This window comes from Parasteatoda tepidariorum, chromosome 9, assembly GCF_982258835.1.
Source record: "Parasteatoda tepidariorum strain Cologne lab strain chromosome 9, Ptep-v5.0, whole genome shotgun sequence".
Lineage (NCBI taxonomy): Eukaryota > Metazoa > Arthropoda > Arachnida > Araneae > Theridiidae > Parasteatoda > Parasteatoda tepidariorum.
In genome coordinates this window covers 75555803-75574623 of record NC_141763.1, presented here as the reverse complement: position 1 = coordinate 75574623, position 18821 = coordinate 75555803, and the positions used below count along the sequence as shown (strand labels likewise).

Here is an 18821-nt window from a genome sequence, read left to right as displayed (position 1 = left end):
TTTTTTTTTCTAAACCCTTACAACCTTGTGAGTTGCTGCCAAGTTTTAGAGTTACAACTTAATTTTTCTTTTTTTGTGTTAAGAGTAAACGTTTCTTAGCATTATTTTTAGCGTAAGTAAATATTTTTCAAACTTAAAAACAATTCTGCATCACCGAGTTGTGACATTCGCATTTTTCTTGCGCTGCGTCGAATTATTAAACTATCACGATGTTTCTTGTTAAAACTTCTAAGTGTTTTCTCAGAATTGTTTGAGCCTTTGTTATTTACTTAGCGCTGAGCGACGTCAGTTCTCCGATATTAATCCAATTCGTTGATTTTTCTCTCCTGATAAAAATCTTCTCAATCGTGATAAAAGGAAATGAGATTTTGTATCATATCTGTTCAATTTATTGCGTATTAATATTGCACATTGTATTTGTGACGACTTTATTTACGTTTATAGTTACATCAGCAGCTGAAATTAATATTTTACTATCCTTGTAATCATTTAAACTAGTTGATTATAAAAATGTATGATCACAGTACATATTACTTGCTGAATTATTTCAATTCAGGGAATAATAGTTGCGATTTACTTTTGTTAGTTTAATTATATTCACGTCTTGGGATTACAACACTTTTTAACATCTCTTAATAATATTCTCATAAGAATGCCATGATGCAGTGAAGCCTGTTAATTTGACCACCTTTGTTTAGTGATCAAATATCTAAGTTAGGGGTGCACAGCCTGTGGCCCGCGGGCCAAATGCGGCCCTTCGACTACTGAAGTGCGGCCCGCGAGAGCTTCTAAACACAATAAAAATTTGTTAAAAAATGGCAATTTTTAATCGCACTTTTAAGTCATCATGTTTTGACACAATCAATTTTAACAGATTCTTTAGTAAATGTACGTTTAACGCGCTTTCTTTAACCCGATTTTATCGTAAATATAAATGATTTTTTTTTAAAACAGTTATTTCCGCTTTTCTACGTGATTTCGAAAATCCCGAATTTTTATTATGTCGCGAGTTTCAGTTCGCCCATTTAAATAATCACTTTATTTGTGACGATTTCATCTTAAATATAAGTGATTTTTTATCTTTCTTTTAAAAAATTCTTTCTTTTTTAACAATTTTTTCGGCAGTTATTGCTATGCATTCCCACGTATCATAAAAAATTCCAATTATTCTATTATGACATGCAAATTTTAAATCGTGCACAATTTATTCATGCTGAGTACAGCATAAATATAAGTAATTTTTCCCCCCAATTATTTCTATACTTTTCCACATGATTCTGACGATCCCGTTATTTAACTATGATGTTATTACGACACGTGACTCTTAATCGCGCAATTAAGTAATCACTTTTTGATACGGTGCAGTTTTATCGTAAATCCTAGTTATTTTTCCTTCGTTTTTTTTCCGCAAAGAATATGATTTGGTCGAATGTGGTAATGAATTGTGATTTGGTCAAAAACCAAATATTCGGCAAAAAAAGAAGAAAAAAAAAAGCGACTGAACGCCGTACACTTGGGGCCAAATAGCAAAATCTTTTAGCAGCATAGCAACACTGAAACTAAAATTTCAATGCTCAGAATAATATTTCCTGGAAAAACGTATTAATAAATTAACTCTAAAAAATGAGGCCAATCAAGAGCGTTTTTGAAAATGTCGAAAATCGAAACAGAGAACATAAAAATCAATCTTAATTTTTGAAAGAAAATTTTAAAGCTGAACTTCTCAGTTTTCCAATTACCAGAAGAAGCCAAGAAAAAAGAATTAAGTCAACAGAAATGCTATTAAAAATTATTGCGTTATAATAAAAATGTCTAAAAAAAGTTTTTTTTATTTAAAGAAAATAAAAAGTTAAAAAAAACGTTCTTAATTTTTTAAATGGAAATCTTATGCTGAAAATCGCAATTTAAATTTTTCTTATTGCCATAATTTTAGAAGAAAAAAAAATGCTATAAAATTAATTTTGTTAGTAACTTTATTTTTAAAAAAAATGCTGAGTCATAATAAAAATGCCGAAAAAAAAGAAAAACAGAAAAAACAAATTTTAATACTGAAAATCACACTTTTCTATGTTACTGGTTATTTATATTACAGTACAGGGAAAGAGTGATAATAAATTAATAGTATGAGACGTTCTGTTAAAGTGCTGGGTTATAATGAAAACAGCAAAAAATGGAAAAAAGTCCTTCTCAATTCTCAAAGTATCGAAAAAATGACAAAATTGACTTGTATGATTATAATTTAAAAAAAAAAAGTATATAAAAATTCAAAAATAAAAAAAACTTAGAAAAATACATTTCTAAAGAATATTCTGCCGAATATTTGACTGATCATTCAACCAACTGAATTTTTCACAGAAGGGCCAAATACTCGTTACATCCCTAATTTAAATGCAATGTTATTGCAACTTGAGAAATTCATGAAATGGCGGTAAACGTGAATTTTTAAACTGCTCACTGTTTGTAGTTTAGATTTCAATTTTTTGTTGCTTAAGTGATCTTTTTCGATAAAAAAAAGATAATTTTTTACGATATTAGAAAATCTAATAATTAATAAAATGAAATAATAAAGTGCATTACAAAATAAGCATTGAATTTTATTTTCCTATACTATCACAGTTTTGCTTTTATTTTAGGCTTTTGTTTAAAACCTATAAATTTTCTACAATTAAAATATTTAATTTGAATTTATATGACTTAATTATGATAAATTTTTTCCTACTTTCATTCTGTGGGCATAGCAGTTTTTTTTTATTTATTAGAATTTACGAGGCGTATCCAGAAAGAAGGTTTCCCTATTTTTTTAAAAAAAAGAACTCATACTTTCAGGAACATATTTTTTGGCAACAAGTACAGCAATGTTTCAGCTATTTTTCAAAATAGCAACATAGAATTGAGTCACTTGTCGTATCATGGGTTCAACTTTTGTATACATCTGTCGTAAAACTCTGCCGCCTGTGAATGAAACCACGTTGTGAAACAGTAAACGCTGACCGTTACTGTGAAACACTGCGGAAATTGTGACGTGCCATTCAAAACAAGAGGCGTGGAATGCTTACTGCATGTGTTGTGCTCATCCATGACAATGCTCTTTCACATACAGCTCGACGCACAGCAGCTGTTTTGACGAAATTTGGCTCGGAGTTGTTTGATCATCCACCCTACAGCCCTGATCTTGCTCCCAGCAATTTTCATGTTTTCTTGCACCTCAAGAAATTCCTGTCCTCCGGTGAGCTTTTCGGCAACGACGAAGAGCTGAAGACGTCTGTCACACGCTGGTTCCATTTACAGGCAGCAGAGTTTTACGACAGAGGGATACAAAAGTTGATCCCACGATACGACAAGTGTCTCAATTCTGGTGGTGGCTATGTTGAAAAATAGCTGAAATATTGCTGTACTTGTTGCCAATAAATATGTTCCTGAAAGTATGAGTTCTTTTTTTAAAAAAAATTGAGAAACTTACTTTTTGGATGCGCCTCGTAATTCTAAAATGAATTTTCGTATTGCATGATATGATAAAAAAAAAACTTTTCTTCAATGTTTATTTATTTTGATAAATCTATTGTTCATATGATAAAAATAGCAATTTTTTTTTGTAAAAAAAATGTTATAAGTTTTTTTACTTTTGAATGAATTCTAAAAATGGAGCACCTTTAATTTTTTACAAATATATTACTAAGTTTATAGATAAAAAAAATAGAACGCTAATGTTTAAATAAACATTACTATATTAGTCATTAACATGTCTCAATACATGTGCGGCCCTTCGTTATCCAACCTGCTGTGCAAGTGGCCCTTCACTCAAAAAGGTTGTGCACTCCTAATCTAAGTTAAACTTTAATAATCTAGTATCGAACTGGGAAAAATAAATTCCACTTTTGAATATGTTGATCACTTTTGTTCAAATTTTTGAGTGGAGCAATTAATTTTTGGTTCATATTTTGGTCCCTATATAATTTTCTTTCCAGGGTTATAAGTAGACCAACAAATTGCTGGTCCCTATCGCATTTTCTATTTGGGGTCAAAAACGGACCAACAAATTGTTTCACATGTCGACCACTTGGTTTCCACAAATTAAGAAAGAAAAAAAGAAAATGCCACATGACCGATTATTATTAAGTTCAAATTAAAATCATCAAAACCTTTCTGTTCAGATAAAATAAAAACATAATATATTTAACAAACTCCTAAAAAGTGAAGTATTTGTGATTTGTCTTATTTTTGCTGGTATAGCTGGAAAAGAAGCTTGAACGATGCTAACCTCAACCACTAAAGTCGCCTAATTAAATTTTTTTTTTTTTTATTGAAAATAAAATTATATAGTGGAAAAATTTTGAATTCGAAATAAAAGTTATATTTGGTAAAAATTTTTTTCAAGGATTTCGATCCTTGGAGAGTGATTCTTAACGAATATTTTTCTCAAAATTGTATAAAATATAGTGTAAAAATCAAAGTAAAATCAAAAGTTAAGTGGGGTGTTGTGACATTTTTATGTAACCATTGGGAAAGTGTCAAAAATTGGTCAAAACATGCTTACTTAATATTTGAACGACCCCTCAAATTCTATGGGAAGACAGTTAACATGAAAAGCTGGTATATTTTAAATTTGAAGGATATTTGATTAAATTCAGTATTTATAACAAATTCTTCGAAATATGTTAACTGTCTAAGTCTACCATGTCGAAAAAAAGTAGATTTGAGAAATTTTTTTATTTAGTATTAAAAATTTATTAAATCTGCATTGCATAACAATTTTCAATTTCTTGTTAGCTTTTTTTCTCTAAAAATTCTTTTCTGTCGCGCTACTTTTTTCAAAATTTTATGTGTTTTGTGTTCTAATTTTTTTTTTTTTTTTTAAGTTACTAACACAGGATTGACTTATTTCAATTAATTTCTGAATCTGTTCACGATAATCTATTTATTCATACGTTATTTATTTATTTTTTTTCTTAAGGAAGACAAAGAACTTAGTGAACGATTTTAGTCCTTCGGGGTAAATGCTTATAGTATTTTGAAAGCGAATTTTGTTGTTCTCATTAAAAAATTTTGTGCGAAAAATTCCATTGCTGTGTTAGCTTCATAATACCGTAAAGTTTCGTGTGCAAAAACTTCGCACGGTTGCTTTCATTTTTCTACAAAGAGATTAGAGCTAGTTCGTTACGTAAATATTTGTTGGGATCTGCCCAATTATTTGCTCTTGTGACTGCTTGGAATTCTGGAGCTAATTAAAACATCTTAACTCTTTTTTCCTTTTTTTTTGGCGAGATTTAAAGATCTTGTTAATTATCTAAAAAAATAAGTGTCTTTATCTTTGTTTTTCCAAGATTTCATATGGAATTAGCGTGCTTTTGTTCTTGTTATATTGCCCTTTGTTTATGTTATTTTTTCTCCAATTACGGTTAAGTTACTTTGAAAATATTGAATAAAACTTGATAAAATTCTTTGTAATCTATTTTTATTTCTACGTATTGTGTCCGATTGATTAATTGCATAATTTTAAAATTATACTGTTTTGGAAATTATTTTAATGTGGTTTGTTCCTTTGGAAATTTAATCTTTTATTTTTTTTTAGTTATTTGGAACTAGTTTTTTTTTTTTATTCTTCTGTCTTACGCCCTTAAAATTTTTTTTTTTTTTTTTTTTAATGAGACTAAATAATTAAACTTTTTTTTTCATTCTTGTGTTACGTTAATTTTAAAAATCTTTTTTAAAGAATTAAATCTATAAGCTATAGTTAATAAACAATTAAATCTATAAGCAATTACTGTTTCAGAAAGAATTTTAAGTTCTAAATTCGATAAGTTATTATTGGGTTTTAAAACTTAAATAAATCAATTATTAGGCTAATAATAATAAAGTTTGTAAACTGCTTGTCGTATTTAAAAAAATAAAAATTGCTACATTATGAGCTGTTTATTTTTATAGCTATTTTTTTGTCACGTATGTATTGGTAATAATAATAAAAAATTTAAAATTTAGAGTCAACTCTCACAACTTAGTTCCTAATATAATTTACATCAAGAGTTATATTTCTTTATATTTTAGTTCTGCTACTGAGGCTCATACAAATGTTGGTGGTGTTGATTACTTCAGGCACTTAAGCCTCAGCAGAGCCGTTGGAAAACATTGTACAAATTTTCATGGTGAAGTGGATGCGGTTCATATTGCATTAATTGAGATTGCAGAAAGAGCGGAATAGAACATAGTGATTTTTATTGATTCACAGGCATAAATTGATTTATTGATTCACAGGCCTGCTAAAAATAGCTTTGCTCTTGAATGCTAACTTCTGATAAAAAAAAATTAAAAAAAAAAAAAAGGGAGCGCTATGTTGTCCTACAATGGATACCGAGTCATTGTGGTATCGTAGAAAAGGAATTTGCTGATTCGCTTGTTAAGCCGGATCTAACCTTCCTCAACTAGATTTCCCTGCCATAGCATTAAAAGAATTATTACAGTAAAGTTTAAAGCCAGATAGCATGAAATTTTCACCAATCTAACCAGTGGGAAGACCTAGGATTCTTTGTTGGATAATCCATTACCATATGATCTGCCTAGACGGGGTGTGTGTAGCTAACTTCAAGATATTAACCGATCATGATTACCTTAGGAAACACCTTTATAAAATCGGATTGGCAGACTCATCAATTTGCCTACTCTGTCTGACTAGTTTTGACATGAACAGTGATCACTTGAATTGCTGTCCTGGACTTACTGACGTAGTAGCTGTAAATGTTGCAAAGAATTTTAATCATTTTATTTGTGTTTCTGAATTGTATTGGGCTGCCCCTCATGAACTAATGGTGTACACACTTAGATATATAGTAAGTTTTAAAAAAAGAAAAAAAAATTTAAATCAGTTATTTTTGTTGTTGCTGTATTTCAAGAATTGTTTACGCATTTGTAGTCAAGCGTTTTATTACAAGGTATAATGTGATAAAAAAAATCAGTTTCTTGGATTAACTTTTATTGAATCTTACATAATAATAAATAAAAATTCACCCTAGCTTGTACGGAACATTTAAATTCGTAATTATTTGAAAGGATTATGCAAATCTACTTTTAATGGGTTGATTTTCATTTCGATTGCATAAACCGTGATGATTTTAAACGAGAAGAGATTTATACGTTGGCTTGATGTGCGCTTTTTCTGTAAAAATTAATCAACCCATCATGTTTTCTCTCATTTCAGCCCCATTTTAATGAAATCCAAGGTGACCTGGCGCTTACGCAAATGAGCTAAATGTCCTAGGATATGAAATGTCTGATATAAAAATATACATTAGATAATTGTGGAGAATAATTGTCCCTATAGATTTAAACGAAAATTGTTTTAAGTTCACGGGTAGTAGTTTTTGTGCAAGAGTAGTAAAGTAAGTAGTTTTTGTGCAAAACAAATGCCAACATTTTATGTTGGCATTTGTTTTACACAAAAGGATCTTTTCCAATCCAAAGGCATTTTTTTAAAACTTTTTTTTGTTTTTTATTATCAAATATTATAAGAAAATTTTTTTAAAAAATAGTTGTGGTTGCACCAAAGTAGTTTTTATATTTCTCGCTCAAAATTATTTGCATAGCACCGGTTTAAAATGACAAGGCTGGATTTTAGACTAGTTTTTTTTTTAAAAAAAAAGGTTGTTTTATTCATGTTTACAAATCAGTATGTACCGAAAATCCGCATCTTTACTTGTTTCTTGTGTTTCTTTGTTGGGCGGAAACAGCAGATACTCCTGTTTGAGTATTGAAAGGAGTGTTATTTGATAACTTTATCACACATTAGTCTTGTGATCCTTGAAGAATTCCCCGTCGTTTCAACAGAGCATGACAAATTACGAGAAATTTCTTATCTCGTGTTAGTAGATTTATTTTTGCTTGATGATAAATTACCATTGTTTACACGGATTAATGTCAATCCTTGGTTCGGATTACTGGATTATTCAGCTAACGGATTTTTTTTTTAAAGCAGCATACGGTTGCTATTTTTTTGCGTAGTCTTTTGAACCAATGTTAATTATTAACTTCACATGAAAATAAAAAATAATAAAGTTTTTATACTAAAACTTTCTGCTTTTATGACAGTATTTTGCTACGTACATTTTCAGAAAAGTTATTAGGTTTTTCTTAATAAATTAATGTTTAAAATCAGGAATGCTCATTTTTGGACAGCCGTCCAAAAAACTGCAATATTGCAGGCTAACATTAAGAGACCTTTACCCTCGTCTTCTTGGATTTTAGGTTAAATTTTTGATTTGGTGTTTTCATATTATTTTTTGTACTTAACCAATTTTTGATGATAAAGTATTATTAGTATTAGACAGCACAGTGCACTGTAGGAAAGAAAAGGTCGCTACGCTTTATTTAATTAAATTGCTCTTGATAATTTTTAGCATTTCTACGAATTTTTTTTCAAAATTTAAAAGCAATAAAATGACGCCATTTGTGGTTTTGAGTAAGTTATTTAAAACTATGCGTTTTTTAGTTTTTAGATTTTTAATAATTTTAACAAAGTTTAAATTTATGAGAACCGATTTGGATGATGCTAAAAAAAATTCTGTTTACCTTAATTGATACTTATTGAAAATCCAAAAACAGGCAAATGTATATTATTTAACTACCTGTTAGAAAATAATGCAAAATTGTATTGGTCAGAAAAATAAGAATCATATATATCTAAAGTAGGGGTGCACAACCTGCGGCCCTTCGACTTCTGAAGTGCGGCCCGCGAGAGCTTCTAAACACAGTAAAATTTTTTTAAAAAATGGCAATTTTTAATCGCACTTTTAAGTCATCACGTTTTGACCCAATCAATTTTAACAGATTCTTTAGTAAATGTACGTATAAGCCGATTTTATCGTAAATATAAATGATTTTTTTTAAACGGTTATTTCTGATTTTCTACGTGATTTCGAAAACCCGGAATTTTTATTACGATGCGAGTTTCAGATCGCAAATTTAAATAATCACTTTTTGTGCACTTTATTTGTGACGATTTCATCTTAAATCTAAGTGATTTTTTATCTTTTTTTTTGCAATTCTTTCTTTTTTTTTCAGCAATTTTTTTCTACAGTTATTGCTATGCGTTCCCATGTATTATAAAAAATTCCAATTGTTCTATTACGACATACAAATTTTAAATCATGCATTTAACACGCTTTATTTGTGATGAGTTCAGCATAAATATATTTTTTCCCAATTATTTCTATACTTCTGTTATTTTTTTTTGACGATCCTGTTATTTAACTAGTTATTACGACACGTGATTGTTAATCGCGCAATTAAATAATCCGTTTTTGATACGGTATTTCAGTACAGTTTCATCATAAATCCTAGCTATTTTTCCTTCGTTTTTATTTCCTCAACGTTTTTATTTCCGCAGCGAATATGATTTGGTCGAATGTGGTAATGAATTGTGATTTGATCAAAAACCAAATATTCGACAAAAAAAAAGAAGAAGAAGAAATCGACTGAACTGCGTACAGGCCCAATAGCAAAATCTTTTAGCAGCATAGCAACACTCAAACTAAAATTTCAATGCTCAGAATAATATTTCCTGGAAAAACGCATTCATAAATTAACTCTAAAAAATAAGGCCAATCAAGAACGTTTTTGAAAATGTTGAAAAGTGAAACAGAGAACATAAAAATCAATCTTAATTTTTGGAAAAAAAATTTAAAGCTGAAACAACTCAGTTTTTCAATTACCAGAAAAAAGCAAAGAAAAAAGAATTAAGTCAACAGAAATGCTATTAAAAATTTCTGCGTTATAAGGAAAATGTTTAAAAAAAGATTTTTTTTTTATTTAAAGAAAATAAAAAGATAGAAAGTGTTCTTAATTTTTTAAATGAAAATCTTATGCCGAAAATCTCGATTTAAATTTTTCTCATTGCCATAATTTTAGAAGAAAAAAACTTGCTATAAAATAAATTTTGTTATTAACTTTATTTAAAAAAAAAATGCTGAGTCATAATAAAAATACCTAAAAAAAGAAAAACTGTAAAAACAAATTTTTCTTAGTTCCTGAAACAAAATTTTAATACTGAAAATCACACTTTTCTATGTTACTGGTTATTTATATTACAGTACAGGGAAAGAGTGATGATAAATTAATAGTATGAGACTTTCTGTTAAAATGCTGGGTTATAATAAAAACAGCGAAAAATGGAAAAAAATCCTTCTCAATTCTCAAAGTATCGAAAAAATGACAAAATTGACTTGTCTGATTATAATTTAAAAAAAAAAAGTAATATCTATAAACATTCAAAAATAAAAAAATCTTGGAAAAATACCTTTCTAAAACATATTCTGCCGAATATTTGACTGATCATTCAATCAACTGAATTTTTCACAGAATGGCCAAATACTCGTTACATCCCTCCCTAATTTAAATGCAATGTTATTTCAACTTGAGAAATTCATAAAATGGCGGAAAACGTGAATTTTTAAACTGCTCACTGTTTGTAGTTTAGATTAAAATTTTTTATTGCTTAAGTGATCTTTTTCGATAAAAAAAAGGAAAATGTTTACGATATAAAAAAATCTAATAATTAATAAAATGAAATAAGCATTGAATTTTATTTTGAACTATCACAGTTTTTTTATTTTAGGCTTTTGTTTAAAACCTATAAATTTTCTTCAATTAAAATATTTAATTTGAATTTATAATACTTAAATATGACTAAACTTTTTCTTACTTTCAGTCTGTGGGCATTGCAGTTTTTTTTATTTATTAGAATTTAATTCTAAAATGAATTTTCGTATTGCATGATATGATAAAAAAAACATTTCTTTTCTTCAATGTTTATTTATTTTGAAAAATCTATTGTTCATATAATAAAAATAGCAAGTTTTTTTTTGTAAAAAAAAAAGTATAAATTTTTTTATTTTTGAATGAATTCTAATAATGGAACACTGCTAAGTTATTGATATTTCTAAGTTTATTGGTAAAAAAAAATTGAACGCTAATGTTTAAATAAACATTACTACATTTGTCATTAACATGTCTAAATACATGTGCGGCCCTTCGTGAGCAAACCTGCTGTGTGAGTGGCCCTTCACTCAAAAAGGTTGTGCACCCCTAATCTAAAGAAAAATAAGAATCATAAAAATATTGTCAGAAAAATAAATAGAAAATCTAAACAGGGTATCTGCGCACCTGGAAAGTTATGAGAAATCATGGAAAGTCATGAATTTCGGTATTGAACAAAATTTGTCATGAAATGTCATGATTTTAACTCTTTTTTTTAAAAAAAATCATGGAAAGTTATGGATTTAGGTCGCCGAAATATCTCATTTTAAAATAGAAATTACCCCCCCCCCAATGTTCGGAATACCTGAATTTGTAACAAAATCACCACTCACAGTCATATTTTATTAAAATCATGTTCTTTAAAAATTATGGTGTTCTTTCAAAAAATGAAAGAAAAAACATCTTTTCTAGGGCGAATTATCTTTTAAATTTCTGTGGTTTCAGAATTTTTGTTAATATTATTATTTTTATTATTATATCAATTTCAAATTCCAGCTAAAGCAAGCCAGTCTTAGGCAATTTTTTTTTAATTTCGACATGAGAGCAGAAAGATTATGAGTATTTCTTTCCTTTCCCATGAAAAACAGGGTGCGTAGCGTTTGTAAAAAGTGCTTTAAGGTGCTTTTTTGGGGATTTTCTTTTTAAAAGCTTTTAAAGGTGCTTTTTTCAGCTGGCGTTTATAAAAAGTGCTTTTTTTCGAGTAATTGTTTTTCCCTTCAGTGATATCTGGTGGATCCCATGCATTTCACGAAAAAAGGGAAGTTTGCTACGTAATCATTCACACGGACTTCATGTCGTACCCACGTTATGACTTGCGCATGCACACTTGAAACCGAAACCCGAGTGCTCCAATTCGGATAGAGAATATCAGATCCTTATGAAATGTTTTTCTTTTTAATTTATTTTAATTTTGTTCTTGTTTATTTTATTTTACTTCTAACATTTTTTTTGACGTAGGGGGTAAGGGTACTTTTGTTCTGAGTTCAGGGTCAAGTTGAATTCACTCAGTGATGTGGGAAAGTACTGATTGTTTCGATTTACGCCCGTTTCTTTTTGGTTTTTTTATAACGCTAAAACTGTTTATAAAAAGTTTTTGTTTTTCAATAATATCATTGATTGAATATGAATTTTTTGAGTGCTTGAAAATTTTTGTGAAGTGCTTGAAAAGTTTTTAAAAAGTGCTTATTTTTGATTCAAAGATTTGGCTACACACCCTGAAAAAGAAAAGTATCTTTTGAATATACTTCTGAAGAAAAAAAATTTATTTGGTTTTGTGTTTTTTTCAGCCATTTTATTTGCTTCAACTCTTTCTTTACTCTGTTTTTTAAATTCAAAATCTATAAGTTTGAAGATGTAGAGTATAACAGTTTTGGTTATACCTATCATTTCAATTAATGTTGTTATAATGTTTAATGTTGTGTTAATGAAAATAGTAACTTCATTAAGTCATGAAAAATTCTTGGAATTAGTCATGGAAAATCATGAAAAGTCATGAATTTGAAAATGTAAAATGTAGCAGATACTACCTTGAGATACAATCTCAAATTGTGATTGGATGCCTGTCTTGTATTTTACATGTATCGAAAGATACTGCCAAATAGAGTAAATATCCAATCATTTTTATATTTGTAAAAATTGAATAAAAAGGATTAAAAGCATATTTAAAATATCCCCTCCCCTTCTCCCATCTCTTCAACAGTTAGTTGTAGGGCCTCTCGTAACGTTGTACTCGTAGAAGTGTTAGGGATTGCTTAGAATTTAAATTCGATTGAAAATAATATGATTGATTGACACAAGTAATTTTTTTCTGGGACGCAAATGATACAAATATTTAATGCATATTAATATGAACAAAGTTATATATCTTTATATCAATAAAATATTAAGTTAAAATAATAAAATCGCTCCTTTATGAGTTCAAATAATGCTTGAACATATCTTAAGCTTGAAATTTACTGATTATTTATCTAAAATTATTTACGTTTCTAAAAAGAACCCATACAAAAATGTAATATTTGCCATTCTTTTTTATTTTGTATTCTAGTTCTTTTTTTATGCCAGGTATAGTTTATAGCACCGTTTAGTTTAGTTTTGTTGATGTATTACTATGCTTTTCTTAACATTGTTTGACGTCACTAACAACTGAATTAAATGTTCAAATCAATTTGACAAACTGGTAGGTATGTTTCATATGTATTTATGAACTGATAAGAGGGAGGGAGAGCAATCTAATGTGACTGACCTTAAAAATTACCTCCTTAGGTGGTCATTTTCCCTTTATTCTTGAAATTTACTGTCAAAATATATATTTATAAAACTATTTGCTTGACTTTTCAGAAACGTTTCATTTTGCTTCAAATATTTTAAACAAAAGACAGGATTTGCCATTAATCACCTAAATCATATTTTTCCAAGTTGCTGCTCCACTTTGAAATATTTCCTGTTTTTCAACTTAACTGCTTAGGTTACAGATCTGCTATTATTAAAATACTTCACGGTTTTCTCTGAATCACTACCAGTTCTGCGTATTTATGACCACATCTTGCGTTAGATGAACGGAGGTTATACCAAAAGGTTAAAATGTTTTTTTTTCTTTCTTTTTTAAGGTATCCGACTACCTTAAAAAAGAGGATTTTAAAAAAAAAATCACTTTTTTATTTTATTGCTTTATAATAATGCCCAATTTTTCTAGTTTTCAAAACTGTTTTGTTTTTGAATGCACGTCAAACGGAACTTTAGTTATAGCTATTTTAGTAACAGATGACAGCTGTCCAACTTACCGAAAATTACAAAAATGAAGCCGGTAGTAGGTAATAGTTTCGGTTCCATTTCTGTTTGTGTGTTTATTTTTCTTAGATATTTAATTTTTAAAAGCTCTTAAACTCTCGGCTAATAATCTGAATTATATTTTAATTAGATTTTACGTTTCGTGGTTACTGTTTGTGGGTAACATGAAAATTTAGCATATTTTCTGATAGTTTGTTTACATTTGAAGCGTACTTTCTATATCTTGATTTTGATTTGTTTTGAAGAAATTTATTGATTTCTTTCAAAAAAATTTGTTATTCATTTTGATAAATTTATTGAGATGGGTAAATTCCATACTTCTCGATCTAAGAAACGTAAATATTACGGTAACCAACAAAAGCGATGATTTGAGTAAAGTTGATTATACCATTTATTCAAAATTGTGTAAAGCAGATGAAACTATTACTTCAAGCTCTTCAAAATTATCGATTTCTATGGATGTCAATAAAGAACTGATGCCTTTGGATAAAAACAATCTGTGTGGCAATCGAATAATTGATATTGAGATCCTGATGATGATATTAGCTTCATTATGTTGTCCGGTTTGCTATGATAACAAATTGCATTTAGACAAATTGCATTTCTAGATTTGAGCTATTATAAATATTATAAAAAATATTTTTTACTTCCAATTATTAATAAAAACTATATTTAGACATATATATTAAAGTGCAAAAATACAGTAAGATGGTTGTTTAATAAAAAATTGTTTCTGTGTTAAATGCTTTATAAGTAGTAGACTTTTGATGTTATTCACTAAATACTTTAAAATATCGCTAAATAATACGTTAAAATATCGCTACGTTAAATAAAACTAAGAAAATGTGTGAAGGATTGTGCCCCCTATAAAATATAATAACTTCCTACTGACAAACATTCATAGTTTTTAGAAAAAATGTAATTATAAACTTTAATTGTGTTTTTCTCAAAATGAAAATTTTGCTGTTTTTTGTCTACGGAAAACAAGATAACTCAACTAATTATAATAAATTTGTCTTCAAACTTTCAGAGATTGTTTCTTGTATTGGTGGTTATGTAACAGACCTCCAGAATTCAGATAACTGTATTATTTTTTGTTTTATGAGATATTTTGCCGTAGATAATGTGAAGAAAATGTGGAAAAAAAATGGAAAAATATGCTTAACACTCCATAAATTTTTTTAATTTCATGATATCATTTAAGTTGAGGTTCATAACACTTCAGAGGGTTATACGAAACGGCTCAAAAAGTTTGATAGCTGTATGTACAATAGTTTTTTGTGTAGAGTGTTTTCCATTAATGAGTTATTTTCATTGAAATTATCTAAAAAATACTCTTTAAACAAAAAATTTACTGTATATTAAAATTTTCTCTATTAAATATGTTTATTTAAATTAATATACAATATAAATTGCAATAATGTTGTGGAAAATATTTATTTTTCAAAAATTTTGTCCCGAAGGTAGTCGGATACCTTAAGAGAATGAAAGCATAAAGAAAAAAGGTCCTTTTATCACCCCAAAACGCCGCACAATGCACGCAAAACTAGTGCACACTTCTCTCTTTGTTACGTAATTCTTGAGCGTCGGCGTTATACCGGAACTTGCAGTATGTTGGATGCAGTAGGCAAGGCTCCTCAAATCGTCCGTGCGTAGAAATCAAAAAATAAAACATGTTTTTATTTTTTTTCCTTCTCCTGTCTTACCTAACTTGAGCTTAAACTTTAGTAGGTCGTAACGCCCATACGTCGTATTGTTCGCGGATTCAACATTCATGTCATTAATTTGACCATGTGTTTCTTTCTTCTTTGAATACACTACGTTCTTTTTTTTTCTTTCTACTTTCATAAATTGGGGGAACCATCGTAATACGTCATAATTCGGAAGATTAGTACTAAATGTATCAACTCGTCCTTGTTTTTCCAGGCGATTTATTTTCATTTCTCTGCTGGAGAAAAAAAAAATATTTTGAAAAAATTTATATGTTTAAACACTTTATTTCTACTGGATTTCCTGGTCTCATATAGTTTGCATTTTATATTTAGAAAGTTTCTCAAAAATTTCTATCAAAACATACTTAGTTCAGATTATTGCTTGCTTTTGTGCCCATTGATAAGATTGTTTCTTTTAAATAATGAAATTGGCAACATTTCTAGTAATCAAATTGAAGCTTTTATTTTCAGTTATTGTTAAAGTTTTAATTTTAACTTTCATAATTATCTATAATAAATTCAATATCTATATTCAAAATTATGAATTACGAAATAAATTTAATTAAAACATTTTATTTCAAGTCCATTTCGTTTCCACCACATATAGAAAATATTGTTGTCAATTTGGGCTGCATGGGAGTTATATTATTCCGTGAACTATTTATTCATATTTTCAACTATGCTTTTTGTAAAATTATGCAGTACTAAAACTATAATTATACAGTATTAAATATTGAACAGTATTGCTGAAACTTGAATTTCATAAACTTATGTATTTTGCACCAATTTTCATCACTAGTATTTTTCTGCGTTAAAAATGCAGTTATAGTTTATTTGGTGGTTGTTCAGTGCTATGAAGTTACTCTATGAAATGCCAATAGATGTTTGAAAAGATGAAAGTTTTATCTTATTTACCCCCTATGCATGACCTGAAAGTTGTTATCCCTAGGTTGATTCGTCTGATAACCTGCCGTAAATAAATATGGATTCTATGACTCCTAAGTGTCCTTATGTTATTTTTTTAAAAATTTGTTTTATCATTCCCTTTATTTTGATTTTTATACACGGCATTGTTTATGTCTGGTGAAAAAATATAATACTGTTTATAATATTTGATTTTGTTAACTTAAACGAGTATTACCTACATGTTACCTTGAGTTTTGCTTAGCGTAACTGCTTCATGTTCCTTATTTGCCTTTAAAGCTTGCATTTAATCAATATTAGTATATATAAATAAGTTTTGAGTATAGAAATGTATTTCAATAGCAGTTCTGTGACAAACCCGTGACAGTATTTTTAAATTAAGTTAAAGCACATTATTTTCAGTTCATTACCACATGAGTTTTGTAAATTTAGACCAGTTTTTCCATTCCGTTTTTCCTTTGTTTTTTAATGTACTCTGAAATGGTATTACAAATCTGTTTTTAATAACAATGAACAACATTCTCGAAGTTAATGTTTTTTTAAAATTTCTGCGAAGAAATTCATTATTTTCGACTTTATTATATATTTTTTTAATTGAAACGTACGGTAAAAGTATAAGTGTTTTTGTTTGAAATAAAATATTTTTTGTTCGAACAAATATGATTCCGTAGCGATTTTATCAGTGTTGAAGTGAAATATTCAATTGGGATGTCAGCCCGACAGAATTGAAGTTAAGGTTACAGCCAGATGGTAGCGACCTTCCTCTTGAAAAGGTTACGTTGTGAGCAAACCGCAGTCTTTCTCTTTTGCAGCTGGTGTACTCTTTTCTCTCCCCCTCTCTCCACCCATCTCTCGTTTTTTTGTTGTTTTGAATTTCTCCCTCGCCCATAAATAAACTTCCCCTTGATTGTTTATTAAAAGGTGTGCTAATAGATAATTACTTACATTTAGAGGAAATAGGTTTCATTGTGTTTTAGCATTTGATGTGTTCAATATTTGCATTTTTTTTAATCGAAGTTATAATTTTTTTTAAATTCTATTCGAGATTTCTATCTCATTAATTATTTGACCCATTTGTTCACGTAATATGCCCTGTTATAATAATAAATTAAATAAGATGAATTATATTCCATTAATTATTATTGAGTTTTATTAAATTTTTAGTATCCTTTCCGATTATTTATATCTGGTCATTTATTTGATCAATTTTTTCACAGTTATGTTATATTCTGTTAATCTAATTAATAATGGTTTTCTGTTAAAACTTCTTGTGAATAAAATTATGTATCTCAAACGATTTTGAATAGTTCTGGAAAAATTTAATCTTGGAATTTTTTTTTTAAAAAATGAAATAAAGATTGTTTTTGTTTTACAGCAAAATTCATTCTGTTTTTGTTTTATCGCAAAATTTATTCTGTTTTTGTTTTACCGCTATAGTTAATCTGTTTCATACACAAAAAAAAAAAAAAAAAAAAAAAAAAAACAGATTTAAATACTTAAGACGTATAAGTTCTAAGAAAACAGTCTAGCATGCTATAATATTTTCAAACCTTTACTTTCAAACTAATGCTATACTTTTTTCATGCCTTTCAAAATTTAAAATTTATTTTTAAAACTTGCTGTCATTTTAATTTCGTTAATTGAAAATGGTTCTTTATTTTTTAAATGTCAATTAAATTTATCCTGATTTAACTATCCAAATAGTTAGCGTTTTAATTAAAGTACTAATTGATGTAAATTTAGGATGCTGAATGAAATTTTTTAAATTAATAAAGAATCGGAAATAGTTTTTTAAAGTTAGAATTTATTTCAATAACAATAATTTTCTATCCTATACAGTAATATTTAGACTCTAAAAAAATATGTTTAACAATGTTTCAATGATAAAACCTATTTATAATTCACTAAAGATTTTAGCTTTCAAAATAAAATTAAAAAAAAAAAAAAAAAAAAAAAAAAAAAAAAAAAAAAATATGTGAAATTTTTGATGTTTGTGTTATGCTGAATTCGATCGATTTGTCCAAAATCCCATTGCCTAGTACTCGTAATATCTTCAGGATAATTTTTTTTTTAAGTTCACCTTTTTGTAATTTGATGAAAGATTTTTATCACATGAAATAAATGAATCAGACTATTTTTTTTAAGAATATCCTTTATTAAAGATAATAATAAAAAAAAAAAATGTTTCACGCTGTCACAGAACAAATGCTAGGTTTTAAAAATCAAACTTTGAACGACTTTCTTGTTACTTTGAATCTGCAAAAATGGAAAACAAGTTTATTTTCACACAGAAATACTTATTTTCATCTCACTGATATCTATTTTCTAATATCCGTAAGGAAGTAATACAGGGTTTATTCACTCTCTCAAAATCTT

At 28.1% G+C, this 18821-nt stretch overlaps 1 protein-coding gene across 2 annotated transcripts in view; it reads left to right on the top strand.

The window, feature by feature from the left end:
* CkIalpha (Casein kinase Ialpha) overlaps positions 1–18821 on the top strand; it is an 81943-nt gene that overhangs the window by 38462 nt on the left and 24660 nt on the right. The gene's annotated exons all lie outside the window — the stretch shown is intronic.